This window comes from Notamacropus eugenii, chromosome 3, assembly GCF_028372415.1.
Source record: "Notamacropus eugenii isolate mMacEug1 chromosome 3, mMacEug1.pri_v2, whole genome shotgun sequence".
NCBI lineage: Eukaryota > Metazoa > Chordata > Mammalia > Diprotodontia > Macropodidae > Notamacropus > Notamacropus eugenii.
The window spans coordinates 141,810,804-141,831,413 of record NC_092874.1 but is presented as its reverse complement, the minus strand read 5'-3'; the positions used below and the strand labels follow the sequence as shown (position 1 = coordinate 141,831,413).

General features: G+C 37.3%; 1 protein-coding gene across 1 annotated transcript in view; it reads left to right on the top strand.

Moving 5' to 3' along the window:
* Window positions 1–20,610, top strand: part of ZNF277 (zinc finger protein 277) — a 168,068-nt gene that overhangs the window by 8,813 nt on the left and 138,645 nt on the right. The gene's annotated exons all lie outside the window — the stretch shown is intronic.

The window sequence follows — 20,610 nt, the reverse complement described above, 5'->3', positions numbered from 1 at the left end:
CTTGTACTCACTGATCGTGATTACATCTCTAAACTAATTAATAGTAGGAATCATTTGAGTAATAATAGAATGTCAATCAGACTTCTTACTGAAAAACAAGGCCATCAAAATGGCTAGAGGGGAGGACAATGGAAAAAAGAAAGAGGGCCAGGGTAATTCTTATAATCTGGTTTTTCAGATAATTTATTTACCCTTCATTTGTGAAAACCCTCTATTAGAAGATGGTGTGCTTCCAGTTCTTTTTTCCCCTAGTGGTCTCTCTTACACAATACCATGGTGACATCATGGTACACTGGACTGGGAATCACGAGATTTGGGATCTAGGCCAATCTAGAGCTACTCTGATCATTGATAAGCCAGAAAACTATTCTAGGCTGGTTTTCTTTTCTTTAAAATGAAGACATTGTACTAGACGCTGACTCTTGGTGGGAAAAGTTCTTCTGGCAGTAAAACTACCACTCTTATTTTTGCATGCTCTCACAACTCTGTTTCCCTCAACTCCTCATGTTGACCACAGATCATAGATTTAGAGCTAGTTGGGGATATTAGAAGCCATTGAGGTCAAAATCTTTTTCATATAGATAAGGAAACTGAGTCTGATAGAAGTTAAGTGACTTGCCTAGGGTCACACAGTTGGTAAGTATCTGACTAGTTAAATCTTAAGAATTTTGAACTTGGATCATTCTAACTCTGAGACCAACACATTAAAGGCTGTATGACCTAGCACCTCAAAAACATCCTCAGTCCCTTGAAATTTTCTTGACCTGGCTGAGTTCATAGGATCATAGGTGAACAACATAGGTCCTCAAAGACCATCTAGCCAAACTCCTCATTTCACAATTAAGGGACTTACCTAAGGTCATACAGATAGCAAGCATCAAAGGTAAGATTTGAAGTCAGGTTAACCTGTACAAGTCCAGAGACAGTGCTTTTTCTACTATATTATCCTGAAAGTCAACCCAATAGAATATACTCCGAATATGGGCATAAATTTCATGACCTTGAGTTTATTAGCACCAGATTACTGAACTGAACATCATTCTAATGTTCAATTCCTTCCTTATGATCCCCAACACAACTGTAGAATGTGTCCTGAAGGAATAGAATATCCCATTTTATGCACTTTAGAGGTGAAAGAAGATACAGTTCTAGATTTGCATTAATGTTAGAAAATTATTTACAATCCAACGGATTTCTTTGCTAATGTATTTTCCTGGTTTACAAAGTTGCCCTTTTTGTGAGGTGAGAGAATATGAATGCAGCTAATAGTATCCATATATTAACCACTCTAGGGGCTGTCAATTAACCCTAATCTCCCATCATGCAGAGGCTAAACCCAGTGGTGGTTGGGCAATGATCCTAAAAGAAATAAACTCCCTTCCTTGCTTATATTTGAAAAGTTTTCATTGGAATGTGTGCTCTCTTAGCTGTGCTATGTAGGGAAAGTCAGATACTGATAAGAGGGAGAAGAGCCTTGTGGAGCATGGCATATAAGGGTTATTTAAGGAAAAATAAAATGGAATGTTTTAGCCTACGGAAAAGAAGGCTTAGAGTGGACAGGATAACTGTCTGCTAGGATTTGAAATACTGCCTTGAGGATGAGGGGTTAAACTTGTTCAGTTGGATCTCCAAAGGCAAAACTAACAGCGTTAGGTGAAAATTAGAGACAGATTTATCTTAACAATTTGTGCTTTCCAAAAGTGAAAGTGTTTACCTTAATGGGTTCTCCTTCAGAGGTCTTCAACTGAAGACTGAGTGTCTAGTTGGAAAGGATGTAGAGGGAAGAGACAGTCAGAATGGTAGAGTCTAAAGGACATTGGGTTTAGAGGACCTGGATTGAGCTCCACCATCTTTGTGACTTTGGGCAGTTCCCTCAGTTTCTCCCTGTGCCTCAAAGTCCTTATTTACAAAATGAAGGAGTTGGGCTAGATGGCTTTCTCAGGGTCTCTTTCTGGATCAGTAAGTTGTCATCCCAATTGTACTGAATTCTGTCAAGGTTTGACTAGATGTCACTTGAGTCCCCTTCAAGCTCTGAGATTCTCTGGGAACATTATTAATTGTAGGCATTGTCAATGCAAATTTGGTGGGCTGTTTATCCTTTTGAAAGTGAGTATTCCATGCTGTACACATGGGTATGTACTTTGAGAAATCTGCTAGGTCAAGGCAGGGGAGTTTTGGCAGCACAGAACACTCTTAAATTTAATCTGCATTGTTAACATTTTCTCTGGCCCTTTCTTAAATCCAGACAATTAACAAAACAAGGAATCTATCCCTAATTTGTAGTTTGCCATTTCCAGAGTATAAATTTTCATTGTGAAAATTTAACAACCTACTTTCCCAGCCAGTTAGAGCATGCTCCAGCACACCTATGCTTTATGGTCATCCTTTCAATGAACAGCCTATGTAGACTACATCATGGGATCATAGAATTAACATTAGAAGGGACTCTGGAGGTCATCTAATCCAACCTTTCTCGTTTTACAGGTAATAATATGAAATTATCCTGTTTTCAAAAACCTCCTGAGAAATATGATATAATTTATGGCTATAACCAATTTCAGTATTAAATAATAGAGAATTATTCCTTGAGTGTAGGCAGCTAAACAGTGTAATTGATAGAGTAGTAGATTTGGAGATAGTAAGACCTGAGTTCAAATTCTTCCTCATTTTTTTTTTTAGCAGTGTGACCACAGTCAAGTCATTCTCCCTGAGCCTGAGTTTTCTTAAATATAAAGTGAGATCCCTCTCATCCTCAAATCTATGCTCATCTGTTCTGATTTTCACAATGGAGTAAGGATACTTTTAGTATATATGCCATAGTCAAATAGAATAGCATAACATATACTTTCCCAGTAGAAAGTAAGTTTCTTTTCATTTTTGTCTCTGTAACTCCAATGATCTGTACTTGGCACGTAGTAGGTACCTAATGAGTATTGCTTGGTGCCTCCCTCCAATAAGGCAATAATACCATAGGGTGATCCCCATATGGGCCAAGAAGTAGGGTTTCATTTCAGAACATCAAGAGCTAAGATTCTTCTAAAATTCTCTCTGGTATGTATGCATTAAACTAAATATCTCTCTGTACAAAATCATTCTAGTTTAGCATGTTGTGAAAACATTCTCTCTTTAAGTCAATGTGTGTCACTGAGGTATTACAATGTCCCTTCTTTAGCACATTTGAAATAGAAGGACTTTTTCTTAAAAAATGGAACAAAAAGACAATGTTCTTAAATAATCAGATTCTGACATACTGTTCTAAAGTACTCAGACCTAGTCTTCTTATTAATTCAGGTAACCATAGCTATTTAATGCATTATTTAGAGTCATAAAAATTTAATTTGCATTCTTTGATCAACTTTCATTTCCTTCAAGAATGTAGGTATGGTAGAATTTTTTTAAACTGTCTCTGGAACCACTGTTGGAAAAGTTGGGGAGAGGTAGAAACTATCAGTGATTAAATGATTATTTGTCAATAAAATCATACATGTTCCACACATGTGGCAGGTGAGAAATTCACCTGCTGATCTGGTTTGTTTTGTTAGTTGTTTGTTAAAAAAGCATTATAACATAGAATTTTAGAGTCAGAAGGGTTCAGAGAACCCCTCTTATCGCATAGATATGGACACAGGATCCCAGAAAAGTCAAATGACTTGATAAAAATCACCCATCTGGGTGGCAGAGCTGAGACTAGAACCCAAATCTCCTGAGTACCACAGCCATTAATGTTGCCTTTCTTGTTTTATAAATGAGCTTAAGAATGATTCATGGAGCCTTCTCTAAGCAACTCACTTGCTTGATTCAACAAGTGTTTACTGAGGATGAACTAAAATGTTTAAGGCTACCTGGACTCCATTTCTTCAGAATGCACATTCATGGAAAGTGTGATGGAAAGGTAGACTGCTTTTGACACAGGTCTGACAAACATTTTTACTTTATTGGATTCTGCCCAAAGCAAGGGTGCTGTGTGGTTGATGGTGTGACTCCTTGAAGGAGGGGAAAAGTAAGGAGGAAGGGGAGCTGTAGCAGAGAGGCTGATTGATCTAGGAAGGGAGCAAGAGTAAACCAAAAAGCTAGTCTGAGTTGGTATACCAGGAAGGCTATGGAGAGGTGTAATCTAACCATCCAAGGCAAATGGGAAAAGCTGTTACCAGAGTAAAGATTCAGAATGCAGAGAGCAATGCTAAATCAGAAGAAAAAATGCAAGAAGGGTGAAGGAGCTGACCTTTGTCTGCTTCTGTTTTTCTGGAGTCATGGTCTTTTTATGCAGTTCTTCCTGTCTCCTTTCTGACCTTCCTCTATGCTCCAGTGTACTGACAGGATGTGTACAAGGGTAAGAGACCATTCTCATCCCTCAAGTCATATAATCTTTGCTCTCATTCCTTTTTTAAAAAATTGTATATCTCTCTTTACAAGAAAAACAATTAGGACATCCTTAAGTCAGATTCTGTATATAGCTCTGAAAGATTATCAATTCTTAAAATTTGCTATTTCTATAAGCATTTGATCTAGATTTGTCTAGAGTCAGGTCCCTTCTCAAAAATGAAAACATCCTTATGGAAAGTCAAGCCACATGATCATTTGCTAGTGGTCATTTGTGTTTTTCCCTCTACTATTCACTAAGTGAGATAGTATTTTTACACAGATGGATCTGTAATTTTACTAATAGTGGTATTCTCTCTAGGGATACAGATCATAACTTATCCATGCCTAACTATCCTGTGTGACTCTCATTTCCTCCTGTAAGTTCACCAGTGGAGGTCTGCCCTATGTGCTGGGGGCCTTCCTTGCTTTCTCTCAATAGCATGAGGATGCTAATAGAGCTAATAGGCTATTCATCAGTTATCCCTTGCTCTTGCTATAAGACCAGCCCATCTTTTTCACTCATGCATTTCTTTGATGACATCTTTATACCATTTCATCTTTTTTCTTGCTTTTTTAAAAAATGTTTTCTAACCTGCCTAGGGCCATTATGTGTATATCCCTTGCCTTTCAAATGATCCTCATTTTAAAACTTTAGCGTTCCATAACTTAGAAGCTGCTAGGTGGTTCAGTGGATAGAGCACTGAGCCTGGAGTCAGGAATCCCTGAGCTCAAACCTGACTATCTGTGTAACACCAGTTAAAGTCCCTTAGTTGTTGTTTGCTTCAGTTTCCTAAATGGCAAAATGAGGATAATAATAGTATCTGCCTCGCAGGGTTATTGTGAGGATCAAAGGATATATTTGTAATGCACTTAGCATGATGTCTGGCATATAGTAGGCATTATATAAATGGTAGCTGCTATCATCATCATGATTAGTAATAGTAGTTGTGGTTGTAGTAGTAGTATTACAGACATGTGCCATCACTGGAAGATTAGTATGGAGATTTGCCTTTATTTCATGGAGAAGTTTAAGCTCATTAAAAGAACTTTTCTATTTCCCCAAAGAAAATTTTATTGACTGTCTTCCTAATATTGATTACTGAGCCCACATTATTATCAGTCTGCTAGATGTCTCCCAAATATGTGCTATTGGATAGGTTCTGCAAATTGTCTATTGGCCTGGACAATAAGTATTCTTTATCCATTTGGATCTTTCAGTATAGTTATTTTAATATATTTTGACTCTCATTTAGGAGGTTTTGCCATGTTCCTCAATGCAATCAGCATACTGTCTTCATGAAAATGGAAAACCTTAGCATCTCTTGGGAGGACTTCTTTTACTTGGCTTCTGGAAGGTCTCCTCCATTACAGTGCGAGCATCTTTGTTTTATGTCTCAGTGGAAGGAGCATAGCAAGATGGGTAGAGTTATGGCCTTTAAAATCTGGAAGAACTTGGTTCAAATCCCAGATTACTAGCTCATTAACACTGGAAAGCCACTTAACTTTTCTCATTCTCAGTTCCCTCATCTGTAAAATGGGGATAATAATAGTACCTTCTTCAGGTTGTTATGATAATTAAATGAAATTATATATGTAAAGCATTTTTTAATCTTTTAAGCCATATATAAATGTTAGCTACTATTATTTTGCTTTAAGAATTTATTCGACACCCTTAAGATTGTTTCACTCCTAGCACAGACCTCCTCTGTGTCCACTACTCTGTTTTTCTCACTTTTGTTTTCCTCAGCATTATTTCCACTTCCTTTATAAGCACATTTAGAACTGTGAAGTTGACTCCCAATATGATGGCTTCACTGTCCTCACTGATGAAAAAAAGTTTATTACCAGGATCTAAATACCCTTCGATCTTTTCTCTGTTGCTTACTTTCCAATTTTCATTCTTGAATGGCTTCAGAATGACTGCTTACCTGAGTTTCTTATCAATCTCTCCTTAAACTGGTTTTTACCATCTATCATCACCTCTTCTTACTATTGTTCCACAAGATAAAACAGCTCATATGATCTTGTCCCATCCTTATCTATAAGATTTTTCAAATACGCATATTCTGAACAGGGGTTCCCTTTGGCTGGCATGTATTTCTTCTCAATGAGTAAATCAAATGTTTGCAGATTAAAGCGGACTTTAACACTTTTGGTCTTCTTGTTATGGTGACTAGTTTATAGCAAGTTAAGCTTCTGCATGAAATTTATAAAATTAGTGGCAATGGCATTTTCTTATTCCATTTCCATTTTTTTTCTAAAATATCCAAAGCTCTTTTAGATAGTTCACATTAGAGTTCATTTTGGGTGCCATATTTCTCCCTCATTTTTATTCTTCTGCCTTTGTATCAGCTTTCATCTTTGCTCCACCAGGTCAGTGGTTTTATTATAGAGATGGCTGGTTAAAGAATGAGTCCTGTATCAGTAAGGAAGCATTCCTATGTAATATAACAATATAAAATTAAAAATAGAATCAGTTTCATTTTTTGTGATGTTATTTGATATTTACCATGTTCAATGCCTTGATTCTTTTCTCAACTGGCATTTATTAAGTTCCTACTATGTGTCAGGCTCTGGGGTATGTCCTATAGAAACAAAAACAAAACTTAAAACCTGTCCTCAGGAATCCTGAATTTTAGTGGAGATAGGCAATGAACATATATAGGAATATGCTAAATGCACACAAAGCAGATGCCTGGTAGCATTAGGAGAAAGGGAAGCACTAGCAGCTGGAGAAACTAGGAAAGACATCATGCTGAAGGTAGTTCTTTAACTCTTGAAGGGAATTAAATTTAGACAGACAAGAATATTTTTATGAAGTCTTGAAATTAGGCAAAGTCTAACATGTATTTATATCACTCTTAAGAGACAGCACAGAATACGGATAGAGGGCTGACCTGAGTGTCTAGAAGACCTAGGTTTGAACCCTGTCTCAGACATCTTTTTGTCTGCATGAACAATAAGTCAACAAGTCCCTCAACCTCCCACAACCCCAACAGCTCTCTGAGATTGTACATTAGTTACACATAAGTTGCTGATCTTATGTTACTGAAGGGAAATTTCCCACTGGGAGTCTTTTATAGGGATGAATCATGAATTTTTTTTTTTTAATTTAGGTTGAAGTAGTTAAAGCAGTAAAGACTTCTTACACTAATAAGAGTTATAACTATAAATCTAGTGTCTACAAGCAAAGAATGCATCTATGATATATATGTGTACCTACAAATTTCTAGCATCTCCTTTCTTACCCTTCAATCATATTTTCCAATATATTTCCCCCCATTCATATCCATTCTTACTTTTGCAAGAAGCCACCAAATTATCAGGTTTTTATTTAATTTGAAAGGTTTTAGTAAATTCTTCATAAAATTCCTCTACTTCTTCATCTTTAGCCACAGATGGTTGTGTGTAAGCTATTATTATTTTCATGGTAGTCTCTTTGATAATAGTGACCATGGGTAGGTACTATTACATGACCAAATGTCTCAGGAAATATTTTTGTTGCCCTTGGGCACACAGTAAAACCAACAGTCAATTCCTTTATTTGTCTCCAAGGAGAACCTGTGAGTCATTATTCCTTTTAACTACAGCTTTCTTTTGATTTCTACTTTCATTAATAAAGAAGACATTAAGATTAATATGATTCCATTTCTCCTGTACTGTATTCCCTCATTGGTCACCTACAAATAGATTCTCACACCTAGCATAAGCTAATATTAATGGACAACTTAACAACTCCTCTAAAAGTATGTAGTCTGCATAGAAAGTATGCATCTCTACATCCTGGATATGTTCTTTGACTGTATGACAGTAGATTTCAGATTTTATTTGTAACTCATAGTTGGAGACATTGCTCAGAACCCTGGCTCTGGAATCAGCCTATCAGTGATGAGTCTCTATATACTTAACTAGGTTTGTGCTCAGAATGCATTTCTGTTGCCAGGAGGGACCTTACCAGAAGCTTTTCCAGTGGAGTGGAATCTGCCAGAGCTTATGCTGGAATTGCCTTTGAGAACCCAGACTCATCTCGCTATTACACTGAGACATCCAAGTAAGACTTGGTGAAGATGAGAGTGTTCATTAAACAAAGAAGTGCAGACACAGAGAAGATCTGCCACCACTTGAAAGAGCTCAGCCTTGCTAAGTACACAGAATAAATAAAGGATAGGTAAAGAATTCCTATTTTCCAGACTAATTCGAGGTTGAAAGAACAGTCTATACAGTTGATCCATCAGTATATGCATTTCATGTGGATACTGTGTATGGATACACTGTGTCCAGAATGTATGGGAGAATTGAATTGCATCCAAGAAATTAGTGCTTTTTTTTTTCTGTTTCAATACTGCATCTTTTTATTTTTTAACTTATTTTTTCTAACTAGAGCCCCTTTTTCCCCAATTTTTAAACATTTTTATTTAAATTGTTAAGTTCCAAATTCTATCCCTCTCTCCCTCTGCTTCCCCCTCCCTGCAATGGTAAACAATCAGATATAGGTTATACATGTGTAATTATGTAAAAGTCATTTTGTAGAAGAAGACTCAAAAGAAAAAAAAAGGAAAGAAAATGAAAAATAGCATGCTTCAGTATGTATTCAAAGAATATCAGTTCTTTCTCTATAATCCGATAGCATGCTTCATCATTGGTCCTTTGATCTTGGATCATTGTATTGCTGAAAACAGCTAAGTCATTAAACAATATTGCTGTTACTGTGTACAGTGTTGTCCTGGTGCTGTTCACTTCACTATGCATCAGTTCATGTAAGTCTTTCCAGATTTTTCTGAAATCCTCCTGCTTGTCATTTCTTACAGTATGGTACTATTCTATTACAGTCATAAACCACACAGCTTGTTTAGGTATCCCTTCAATTTCTAGTTCTTAGACACCACAAAAAAAAGACATGCTAGAAATATTTGCGTATAAATAGGTCCTTTTCTCTTTTGTTGGATATCTTTAGGATATGTAGACATAGCAATGGTTTTGCTGGATCAAGGTCTATTACTTAGTGCTTTTAAGGAAAAGTTACCCCTAGAAACAAAGGCCCATATTTTTATTGCCATTATCCTTATGGTAATACTATCTGAATGCAAATCATGGGATACTTTAATTTTTGAAGAATTTAAGCTATCCTTTGGTCACTCAAAGGATAATTGAGAGCTCTGTCCAAGATATATGTGGACAGGAAGAAGCATATCATCTTCAAAAAGCAAACCAGGAAAACCAGTCAGTTATTAAGTATTTATGCGGATACAAAGGAAAAAATAAATGAAATAGCTATCCTCTGCCCTTGAGGAGTTTACATTCTGTTGGCAGAGACAGCATCTACATATATCAGTACATACCACGTAATTTTGGGGAGGAAAAATCACAAGTAGTTAGAATCAATAAATCCCTCATGATATATGAGCTAAGTTTAGAAAGGAACCAAGAATTTTAAGACATAGAGCTGAGAAGGGAATGAAATCTAAGGAAATAGTTTAAGCAAAGTCACAAGATGGAAGATGGTGCATCATGTGGGAGGAACAACAAGAAGGACGGTTCACCTGGACTATGAAGTGTATGAGGGAGAAATAATGTATAATAGGGCTTAAAAGACAGTCTGGAGCCAAGTTTTAAAAGACTTAAAATGCCAAACAGAGGTGGGTTTGTGGGAAAGGTGATGAGAAGCATAAAAGTTAAAACAAAGCATAAAGCAACTGAATAAAAATTAATATCAAGGAATGTTTAACAAGAAAAGGATTTGGGCTGATTGCCAGAGTGAGGAATAAATAACCCACCTTTCACATCAGGAGAGATGGAGAGGCAGACTCGAAAAGTATTGGGTAGACACCTGTAAAGACTTATTGGCCAATTTGGGCGAGAGTGAAAAGGAAGGTGCGAATGGATTATAGTCTGCATTGTTGGATGAAATACTTCTAATGATAAGATCATAGACCTATCTATGGGGATAAATGACTTCAGTCAAGGTGAAACATTCTTTTTTCACAAGGTGAAAAAATTCTTTTTGAATGCTTCATTTTGATAATATACTTAAATATTCTTAAGCCAGGAGAGTCCAGAAGAGAGCCCTTAGGCAGGGGCCTAGTGTTGTCCAATGTGTGAACCTCAGAGTGCAGTAGATTTAAGGTTTTGGGAAAGGAAAGGAAGGGAAGGGAAGGAAAGGAGAAAAGGGAAAGGAATCTAGCCAGTAAAATCCAAGTTAACTGGACATCTTCTGACCATCCAAATTTACATTCCTTTGGAGAGGAGAAGGAAGGTGAGAGGGAAACATACAGGAGAGGAAGAGCTGAGTTACCCAGCTAGCTGGGTCTCCATTCAGGCAGCTGTGTCTACTCACAGATTGTTGTGTTCATCTTTCCTTGCCTGAAGAAGACCATGCCATCAGAGAAAGGTCCTTGCCTAAGGGCTCTCTTCTGGATCCTCCTGGCTTAAGAGTGATTATCAGTAGTAACTGTTACTGTTTCCTCTCAGCCTGATATAGTTATTTTTCTTTGCCTCATTAAAGGGGCCATCCCCTGGCTACTTCTTAAACAGGCCTGTTCATTGAATGGGCATTACCTCACCCTAAGTACCTGAATAGACCTTGGCCTCAAGGGGCCAAGGTCTCCCATTGCATCCTGGGTCATCTCCAGTCATCCTGATGAATGTCTGGTCACTGGTTTCAGATGGCTCTAGAGGAGAAGTGAGGCTGATGAACTGGCACAGCCCTCCTCCCCTCAAAACAAAGTCAAGTGCAAGTCATGTCATCATTTCTCTGATGGCATGGTCTTCTTCAGCAACAAAGGATGAATGCAATACTTAAAACTCCAGTTTGCATTTTTTGCTCATGGTTCTTCTCCTTTAGGGCCATTAATCAGAAACTTTGTGATATGAACATGAAATAATTTCCAGTGCTTTATTTTCACTAGTTGCTGGTGAATTCCTTGCCATTTTCCTCTTAAAGACCAAGAAAATTAGGACCAGGTTTGAGTATTTCCTGGGGTCATTAAATGAGTAAAATACAGATCAGAACTAATAGCCTAGTTCTCAATTTATGCTTATTGTAATGAATGCCACTACCTCATTGAAGAGAGGCTAATTTTAAATCATTCAACTGGCTGGTATATATTAGACTGAACTATAGACACTTCCATATGTCCGTGTAGTCTACCAGCTCATCTGGCCAAGAATTTTTTTTTCAGCCCTTTATAGCAGATGGTGCCTGCTGCTTGACTTTCTGGACATTCAGTCTTGTGTGTTGACCTTAGTTCTCATGAATATTAAACTTTCCCTAGACAGCCAGCCCTAAAGACTTTATCATTAATCAAAATCTTCCTCTGTACATTTTGCAACAACCTGCAGAGGAACAGAATTTTCATGCTGATCCTACCTATGCAGATGGGATTTTTAAACTTTGTATTCCTTTTCTTTGTCTATGCCACACCTTCACTATGATTTCCATTAATGTTTCAAGTTACATACAGAGTGTTCATGCAGATCATTTTGCTTTTTCACTATTCTTCACAAGGATACCAGGTTGCCACTATTCACCCTTCCTTACAGTTGAGGAATTAGATGTAAATAGCTTACCTATATATTCCCATCCCTTGAGTTGGGGTCTGCTGCCTTAAAGCATATGGTGTCACATCTTTGAAGCTGCCTCTCTTCCCTTTTTTTGTAAGCTTAGCCTGCTTTGGAATTAGCATTAGTGACTGAGCAGTGTTAACCATGCATGACTAAGTAAGGCAAGTCCTGTCATCTCTCTAGTTGTCCTTCAAAGTGCCTCTTCCTTGATCATTTATTTGACAAATTGGTGTTGAGTGCCTTAGCAAGGCATTCTGCTAAGCACTGTGAAAGATACTAAGGAAGGATGACCAGCTATTCTCTATGAGCTAACAATCCTGCTGCCATGAAAAGAGCATGAAGTCTTGAGTCAGAGGATCTGGGTTCAAATCTCACCTCTGCTCACTTGCTCCCCATGTGACTTTGGGCAAATTGTTTAACCTCCCTGGGGCCCAGTTTATTTTCCTACCTCTAAATGAAGGTTCCTATGATCTAGTTGGAGAAGAGATATACACCCACATAAATTGTTGCACAGCAACACACAGAAGATGAAATACCAGATTACTGGTACAGATAACAGTTACTCTAGAAATTCAACATGTAAACATAGTATAAATATATAGTAAGTGCTAAATAAATTCTGATTGGTAGACTGACCAGTTCTGACAGTATAATCAGGAAAGGCTCTTTGCAGGAAACAGTATCCTAACTCAAAAGTTGAAAGTAATTGACAATAGAAATCTCCATTTTAACTGGGTAGAGACAGAGTAAACTAAAATGGATAATTTATCAGAAGAAAGAAATTATTCATGGAAAAGTATTCACTGGATCTGAACCCTAATCCAAGAATTAAGAGATGATTGGAAAATGGGTAACATGTATTTTAATAGAATGATTATGTCATGGAGGAGTGTCTTTTTTTTTCTTTAAAAAGAGATCTGCAAAGTCAAAAAGGCTGGAGAACTACTGGAGTATTTGAACTTTAGGGACCCCACCAACTTTGACATTCTGTGATTGATTTAAAAACCTGATTTGGGGAAGAAGGGAGAAGAGGAGGAACACAACAATGCTCTTTTTTTTTTTTTTTGATCAAGTCATTTTCTAGAATATAAGTGTGAAAAATTGTGGTCTTAATTTTATAGGTAAGAAGTCTCGTAACTGATTTCCTTTATAGGAAATTCATTTAAATGCTTTTAAAATCTGCAACTATACCAAGTTTACTTAAAATTTTCTAAGAATATTTTCCAGTTTGTACCCAAATCTGAGTTTTCTCATGATGTCCCCTTGAATTTTATTTTAGACACTCCAAAAATCTAAACTTTATCTCTGTACAAATGATAAAATTATAAAGGGAAAAAATTATTGTTCTGCCATTTTATCTGTTTCTCACCTTTTCTCTTTGTCTCTAATATATATGTATGTGTGATTCTAAACTTACCTAGCTATATTCATAACTGTACCTCAAAATCTTTTCTCACTTGGCTGCTGATAAATCCCAAAGTCACCTTTGGCCAGTTTTCCTGAGCCAGACCCCATGTTGCCACAATTTGATCTTTCAGGGTAGTAGCTCTTTTTCCCCTATAAGAGGCATGTTTTGTTAGTAGCTCAGCTACTTCTGAAGTCTCTGATGAATGCCATCTGGTGCTAATGATGTATTGCAATTTAATTTCTTAGATTGTCTTGTGGCTTCCTCCATCTTCCTATTCTCCTTTTCTTTTTTATTTTCCTAATATTACTACAGATAATTATATAGCAGTTTCAAAACACATGAATTTCTTTTGCCTAAATATATTAAAACTTAAAGTACTCTTTCTTTTAAACATTTTGTAAAATTGAAATGGCAGAATTTCTCTTAATTTGCACTGTCTACATACCAGATCCGGTTCCCTGTGTTTGTCCCCATATAGAAACAGCCATAGACTTTATTTAATTCAGAGATCAATGTACAAATTGTCTATTGTGTATTCTTTCCTAATATTGAATGCATTTGTTGTGAAGAGATAATTTTGGGGGGAAAAGGATCTAGCCCATTATTTCAAAAAGAGAAAAAGATAGTAGTTTCCACTTCATTAAGAAAGAAGATTGGTATCAATTTAAAGTGTTCCTCTGCTTTCTCCCAATTAGCTCCTTTGGTGAAAACAGCAGCCGTGTTTAGGGAGTACAAAAAAATATTTTATTCCTTCACTGAAAGCTATTTCAAAGCTTTAGTCACATAAGTGTCATGCAGGGAAGTCCCTGGACAAGAGGCTTAAAAAGTAAGTAATGAGGATCTAGGGAATTCACAGGGGATTGGGAATCGAGAGCAACTGGAATTAAGGTCTCCAGGGAAGACAAAGAAGCAGAATATCATTTGGGAGACAAAGGATCAAGGTATCCAACTGGAAGACAGAGAACGATACTGTAAAATCAAAAGAGAAATGTCAGGCTGGAACACTGGGAGAAAGCGGCCTGACTGAATTAATTCTGTAGGTCAACACTTAACATTCATATAAGCTGTTGGGTTTCATTTTCAAAGAGCTGTTCACCCCAGTTCATATTCTGCTTTGACTCCTTAGAAGTCAGGCAAATAAATTACTAAGAACAAACTCCAATGGCTTTTACAAGGTCAAAGGAGACATGCATTGTGAGAACAAGGAATGGAAGAACATTTCCACTTCATGTTTGTTGATGAAGAAGGCTAGGCGTCCCAAAGAATGGATGAGGCACCTTGGCTGCTGTCAAAGAAGCCTCACATGTTGATTTTCAGAAAATCATAAGATCAGATCTAGAGCTGTAAGGGAGTATCAAGCTGTAGCCCTTTTCATTTTACAGTGAGGACATTGAGGCCCAGAGAGATTAAATGATGTGCCAGGTCACAGTGTTAGCAAGTGGCAAGGCAGAGATTTTAGGCCCAAGTACCATAACTTGGAATCCAGAGTTCCATATTCAGAGGTCTGACATTGAGCTGTGTTGTATATCAGCAATTTCTTTATTTGCTGAGCCTTGTTTGCCTTACTGTATATCTATTTTGTACTTAATTTCTATTTATCTTACAGACAGCTATATATGTACATGTTCTTTCCTTTATTAAAATATAAACTCCTTGAGGACAGGAACAGTTTCCACTTTTTCATCATTCTCCCAGCACTTACCCCAGTTCCTGGGACATAATAAGTGCTTAATAAACACTTGTTAATTGATTAAGCATTTCACACAGTGTAAAAGTGAGTCATAGATGGGCGTGATCCTTATCCTTTAAGGTTCACTACAGTCGGGTTTTATCTTTGGGCAGCAGAATGACTGTGACTGTATTCTTTTCATGTTCTTTTTTGCACTTGAATATCACAGATTTGATGTCCTAGGATTGTCAGCATTCTTATATAGTATATTCATAATGAATTTGAACTTACTCTATCTTCTTTAGTCTCTCTCTTTCACATATCAACCCAATCATATTTTTAGCTAAGGGCCACTGTGTACCTGTGTAGTTACATAAGACCTAAACACTCACACCTCAGATTCAGAATAGTCTTGCCTCCCCATTGCTTCTTACAAATACTACCTCTACCACCATAAGGCAGCCACCTCTCTTCCTTTGAGGTTCACACTATTTAAATTTATCAGCCAATCCAGCTGGTTGTCAAGGAGCAGCCTTTTTCCTCTTCAACCCTGCCTTCATGCTAAGGAACCTCCACACAGATATTAATGCTCCCTCAAATATTTTAACTTCCTTGTTCCTCAACCAACTTAATTCACATGACCTACTCCTTTATTCCACCTTAGTTTCACATAAAGTTGATAATTTCCTTGATCCTGACACCATCCACAAGTGTTCTACTTCCGTGCCCTGAAAGTATTTTATCTGGCCATGATTTTTTATTATTTTATCTCTTCCTAGATAATTTTCCTGCATAGTCCTAAGGCTGTGACTCCTAACCCTGATTTGTCCGCATCATCCCTCTACCTCTTAGTTTTTTTCTGGGCCATCATTCCTGCACTGGCTACACAACTTTTTCTTCCATTCATCCCTTGATGAATCAATTCAACTCTGTGCTACTGTCTGCACCTGAATCTCTTGCCTCCTTGACCTATAGCTGATGAAGGCTTACCACATTCCAGTTTTGGTTTATCGCTACCATCTATTTCTTTCATTCCTATTCACATGCTGCTTAGCAGAGCTAGAGAAAATCATGAAACAGTGCTAACTGGGTCCACTACAAATTTATGTTCTCTAATCTCAACTGGGCCCTCTCTGCATCAAGGCACTCTTTTAAATGTCTGTAATCAGTTTGTTAGCCCACTCATCGAAGCTGCTTCTCCAAATATTCTCATCTCTCAGGTGCCCTGCAATACCTCTGCTCCCCTTACCCAACCCTCTCAGCCTAGGATTTTCCTACATACTTCACTGAAAAAAAATTTGAGATTCTTTCTCCTCTTCTTCTCTCTTCTTCATCTATAAGTCATATTTCTTCTTTGACTACCTCCTTCATCCCTGCCTCAGATAAAGAGGTAGTCCTTCTTTCAAGGCAAACCATTCAACATGTTTTAAAAAACCCTCTCTTGATCTCATCATCCTTGTCCTATATGTCTCTTCTTCTCAGAGATATCTCATTCCTCTCTAGGCTGCTCTTCTGGCTCATGTCCACAGGCCTTTCTCTACCATGCTATAGAAACCTCTTCTCCTTGGAAGCTTTCTCCATCCTTGGGCTGTTTCCCACATTAGAAAAATCTTCCAGCTCTTCTGGTCTCTCCCTCTGATTATCTGGTTCCTCCCAGAAATATCCATTTTTAAGGAGGAGTCCCAGGCCAACTATGTCTTCATTCCTCCCCAGGAATCAGTTCTAACTCATTAGACTTTCTCTGCCATGTCCCTTTAAGGGGGAAAGCAGGGACCTTTACCACCATCATCTTTTTCAGTTCCCCTTTATATATTTTCTTCTCTCATTTGAAGGTAAGCTCCTTGAGGGTAGGGATTATCATCCTTCTTGTTTGTATTTCCATTCCCAGAATACAAAATGGTTCCTGGCACATAGTAAGAGCTTAGTAAATGCTTGTTGACTTGACTTGACTTGATTCAACTAAATTATTTGAGAAAGCCTTCTACCATATGTTACTCTGCCTTTTTTCTTCTTACTTTATCTTCTTACTTTTCTGTAGACCGGCTTCTGACCTCATCATTCCACTGAAACTACTCCCTCTGCAGTTTCTGATAATCTCTAAATTGCCAAATATAATGGTCTTTTCTCAGACTTTATTGAAGAAGTTGACACTTTGGATTACCTTCTCCTCTCTGAATTTTTGTGACCCTCTTCTCTCCTGGCTTTCCTCTTAAATATCTGACAGCACTATCTCAGTCTCCTTTGCTGAATGTTCTTCCAGGTCACAACCATTAACCACAGGTATCCCCACAGTTTCTTTCTGGAGTCCTCTTCTCTGCTCCCTCTAAAGGTATAGAGTTTGCACTATTGCTCTTGGTAATCTCATCAGCTCCTAAGACTTTTTTTATCATCACTATGTCCAGATCTACATCCCAGCTTAATTCTCTCTTCTGAGCTATGGTCTCTCATCACCAACTCACTTTTGGACAACTCAGATTGAATGCCCTGTAAGCTATTCAGAACATCTAAAATCAAACCTATTTTCTTTCTTCCTCCCTCTTCCCCTCTAAAAAAAAATAACCAGTTCTTCATCCATCTATGATTCTCAAGGGCCCCACCATCATCCCAGTCATTTGGGTCTGCAACCTAGGTGTCTTCCTTGATGCGTCTCTTAGACTCAGACGATATAACCATTCTGTGTTAATAGCTTATCAAGCACTGGACTTGGAATTAGGAAGATCTGAGTTCAAATGTGGCCTCAGACACTTACTAGTTATATAGTCTTGGGCATGTCACTTGACTTCTGTCTGCCTCCGTTTCTTTATCTCTGAAATGAGAGTGAGTTGTATCAGTCTCTTAGGGTTGTTATGAGGATTAAATGAGATATTTGTAAAGCCCTTAGAACAGTGCACAGCACATAATATGTGTTTAATAAATGGCTATATCCTTCCTTTTTTTCTTCCTTCTTACCACCTTAACAGCATCTTACAATGTCCTTTTTTTTCTCCAGTCACACAGCCAGCACCCTAGTGCAAACCTTTGTCACCTCACACCTGGACTACTACAGTAGTTCTCTAGTTCTTGTCCCTTGCCTCAAGTCTCTCCCAATTCCAATCCATCCTTTATTCAACTGCTGAAGTGAACTTCCTAAAGCACACACACATGCACACGCACACACACACACACACACACTCAGCTGAATAAGCTACAATGGGTCCCTATTACCTCAAGGATCAAATATAAAATACAATATTTGTCATTTGAAGACTTTCACAAGCTGACCTCTTCCTATTTTTTCCATTAGGAACACTTACACTTCTTTCTATGTACTCTTGCTCTTTCTTGAACAGGATATGCCAACCTCTGACTCTATTCCTTTTCACTGCCTATCCTCATGCCTGGAATACTGTTCTCCTCATCTCTGTGTCCTGGCAAAACTTTACTATGGTTGTTCTTTATTATAATTAATAACATTGTTATTTTGAGGAATGAAAATACTTTTTCTTCTATTAAAGGAATTTAGAATTAGAATTAGAGCTGGACAGGGTTTTAGAAATAATTTCATCCCAACCTTCTCATTGACCAAGGAGAAAGTTAAAGTTAAATTTAACCTAGAGAGATTTCAATAAACAGTTAAGAAGTAGGAGAGCAAGGATTGAAAACCAGGTCTTGAGGGATGGGGGGGGAGCCAAAATAAAAAGAGAAGATAGAGTCTCCCTATCTTGTCCTGGCTGAAAGTTCAGTGGCCACTCCTGGGCTAGATTCCACTACTGTTCTGCATGGAAGCTAAGACCTACACTGTTTCTGACTTGGGGCAACACATACACACACACACACACACACACACACTCTCACACACTCACACACGTACACACATCTCCACCTGCCTCTTTGGCAGCCTAGTGGCCCTCTATTCCTGGGGGCTTACCATTTTGGTGTTGAACTTAGTGCAGACACCTGATCAGCTTAGCCGAGGGCATCTCAAAATTCCTAAGCTCAACTGATCCACTAACATTAGCCTCCCCTTTGACAGGTATTACTTGTGTGTGCTAACCCACTACAAACAAAACCCAGTTCTTAAGCTTCCAAATCCTTTGCTCTTTCTATGACTTTCAGATGTCAAGTAGGGAGTAAGGACTAAGGCAATAATTCAACCTTCTCCTTGACCATTAAATCATATTGTTTTTAAGACTGACCCTAAAGGGTAATCCAATGTAGCTATTCTAAGGTTCTTAGATCAGGGAGCTAGAGAGGAATCATCAAAAAGGTCAGAAGGAATATTGAAATGTGTAATGTGCTATTCATACTTATGTGTCTCTCCAACACCCATAAATAATCTATCCCTTTATTCCTTTGGAGAGTGTGGTATTCTATGACTTACAGTCATACATCATTACTGGAAGAAAACTGATGTCAAAAATATGAGACTTTGTTTCGTAAAGATACTTTAAGAGAAAGGTAATCCAGCTCATTCTCTGTTTTTTCCATTCTCTTCACAGTTCATTGTCCTTCTGTTAGGTCTAACCAAGACATGTAGATATAGATGATGAGTAGATAAATGGATAGATAGATACTAACTGACTGTCTCTGAGAATTGCCCATTGAGCCACATATCACAATTTTGACACAAGGCATTCTTTATCCACTTGATTTTTTCAGTGTAGACAATTAGGCCAATTTTTAAATTAAATGTTTTACTAAAAAAGAGAAATATTAGTAATAAACTTATTATTATTATTATTATTTACACAACCTAATTTGAATATGTAAAATATCGTAATACATTTTCAGTCCCTCCAAGTCCCCAGTGGGATTCTTTGTCCATTTTCATGCACTTTTCCTCATATGATCATAGTTTGCATGTATTCCATTCTCCTGGTACTGCTTTTTTCATTTTGTATTATTTCATAAAGTCCTTGGCTTATCTCAATTGCTACATAGTAGTCCATTTTATTAATGTGCTACAACTTATTTAATCATTACCGTTTTGTTGGACTTAGGCTAATTCCAGCTGTGTGTGTGTAATTACATAAAATTCTACTATGAAAATCTTTGGGTAGCTCATTTTTTTATAACTATCAGAAAAAAAGACTGTCAGATAATATTCCCAACAATGGAAAAACAAACACACAAGAAAATTCAGGAGCACAATGAAAAGAAAGGTTTATAAAAGAGGGCCTTTTAAAACCTCAAGATTTTTAAAGCATATTACAAAATAGTTACCATCAAGACTATCTGTTCCTTGGTGAAAAAGAAGGGGGAAAAAATCAATGGAATAAAACAGAAATATCAGATATGGAAGCAAGTGTATACAAAAGATGAGTGTTTGACCAGCCTTTGGAAAACAAAAACCTAAGTAGGTTTTCACTACTTAACAATTGTACTTGGAAAAACTGGTTGTGAATTCATTGGGAAAAGAATTTGGACTTAAATCTTAACCCATATAACCCAGAGAATTCTAAGAGACTAAGAGAATTAAATATTTTTTTAAAAAATCTGTTTAAAAATAGGACAAAATAGAGACAATTTTTTTTCTATTCAACAAATGAGATATACTAAGTTCTTTTGAGTGATCATTATTCTTATTTACAAGATCAGCAATCAACACAATGGAACCCCCAAACTGCAAAAT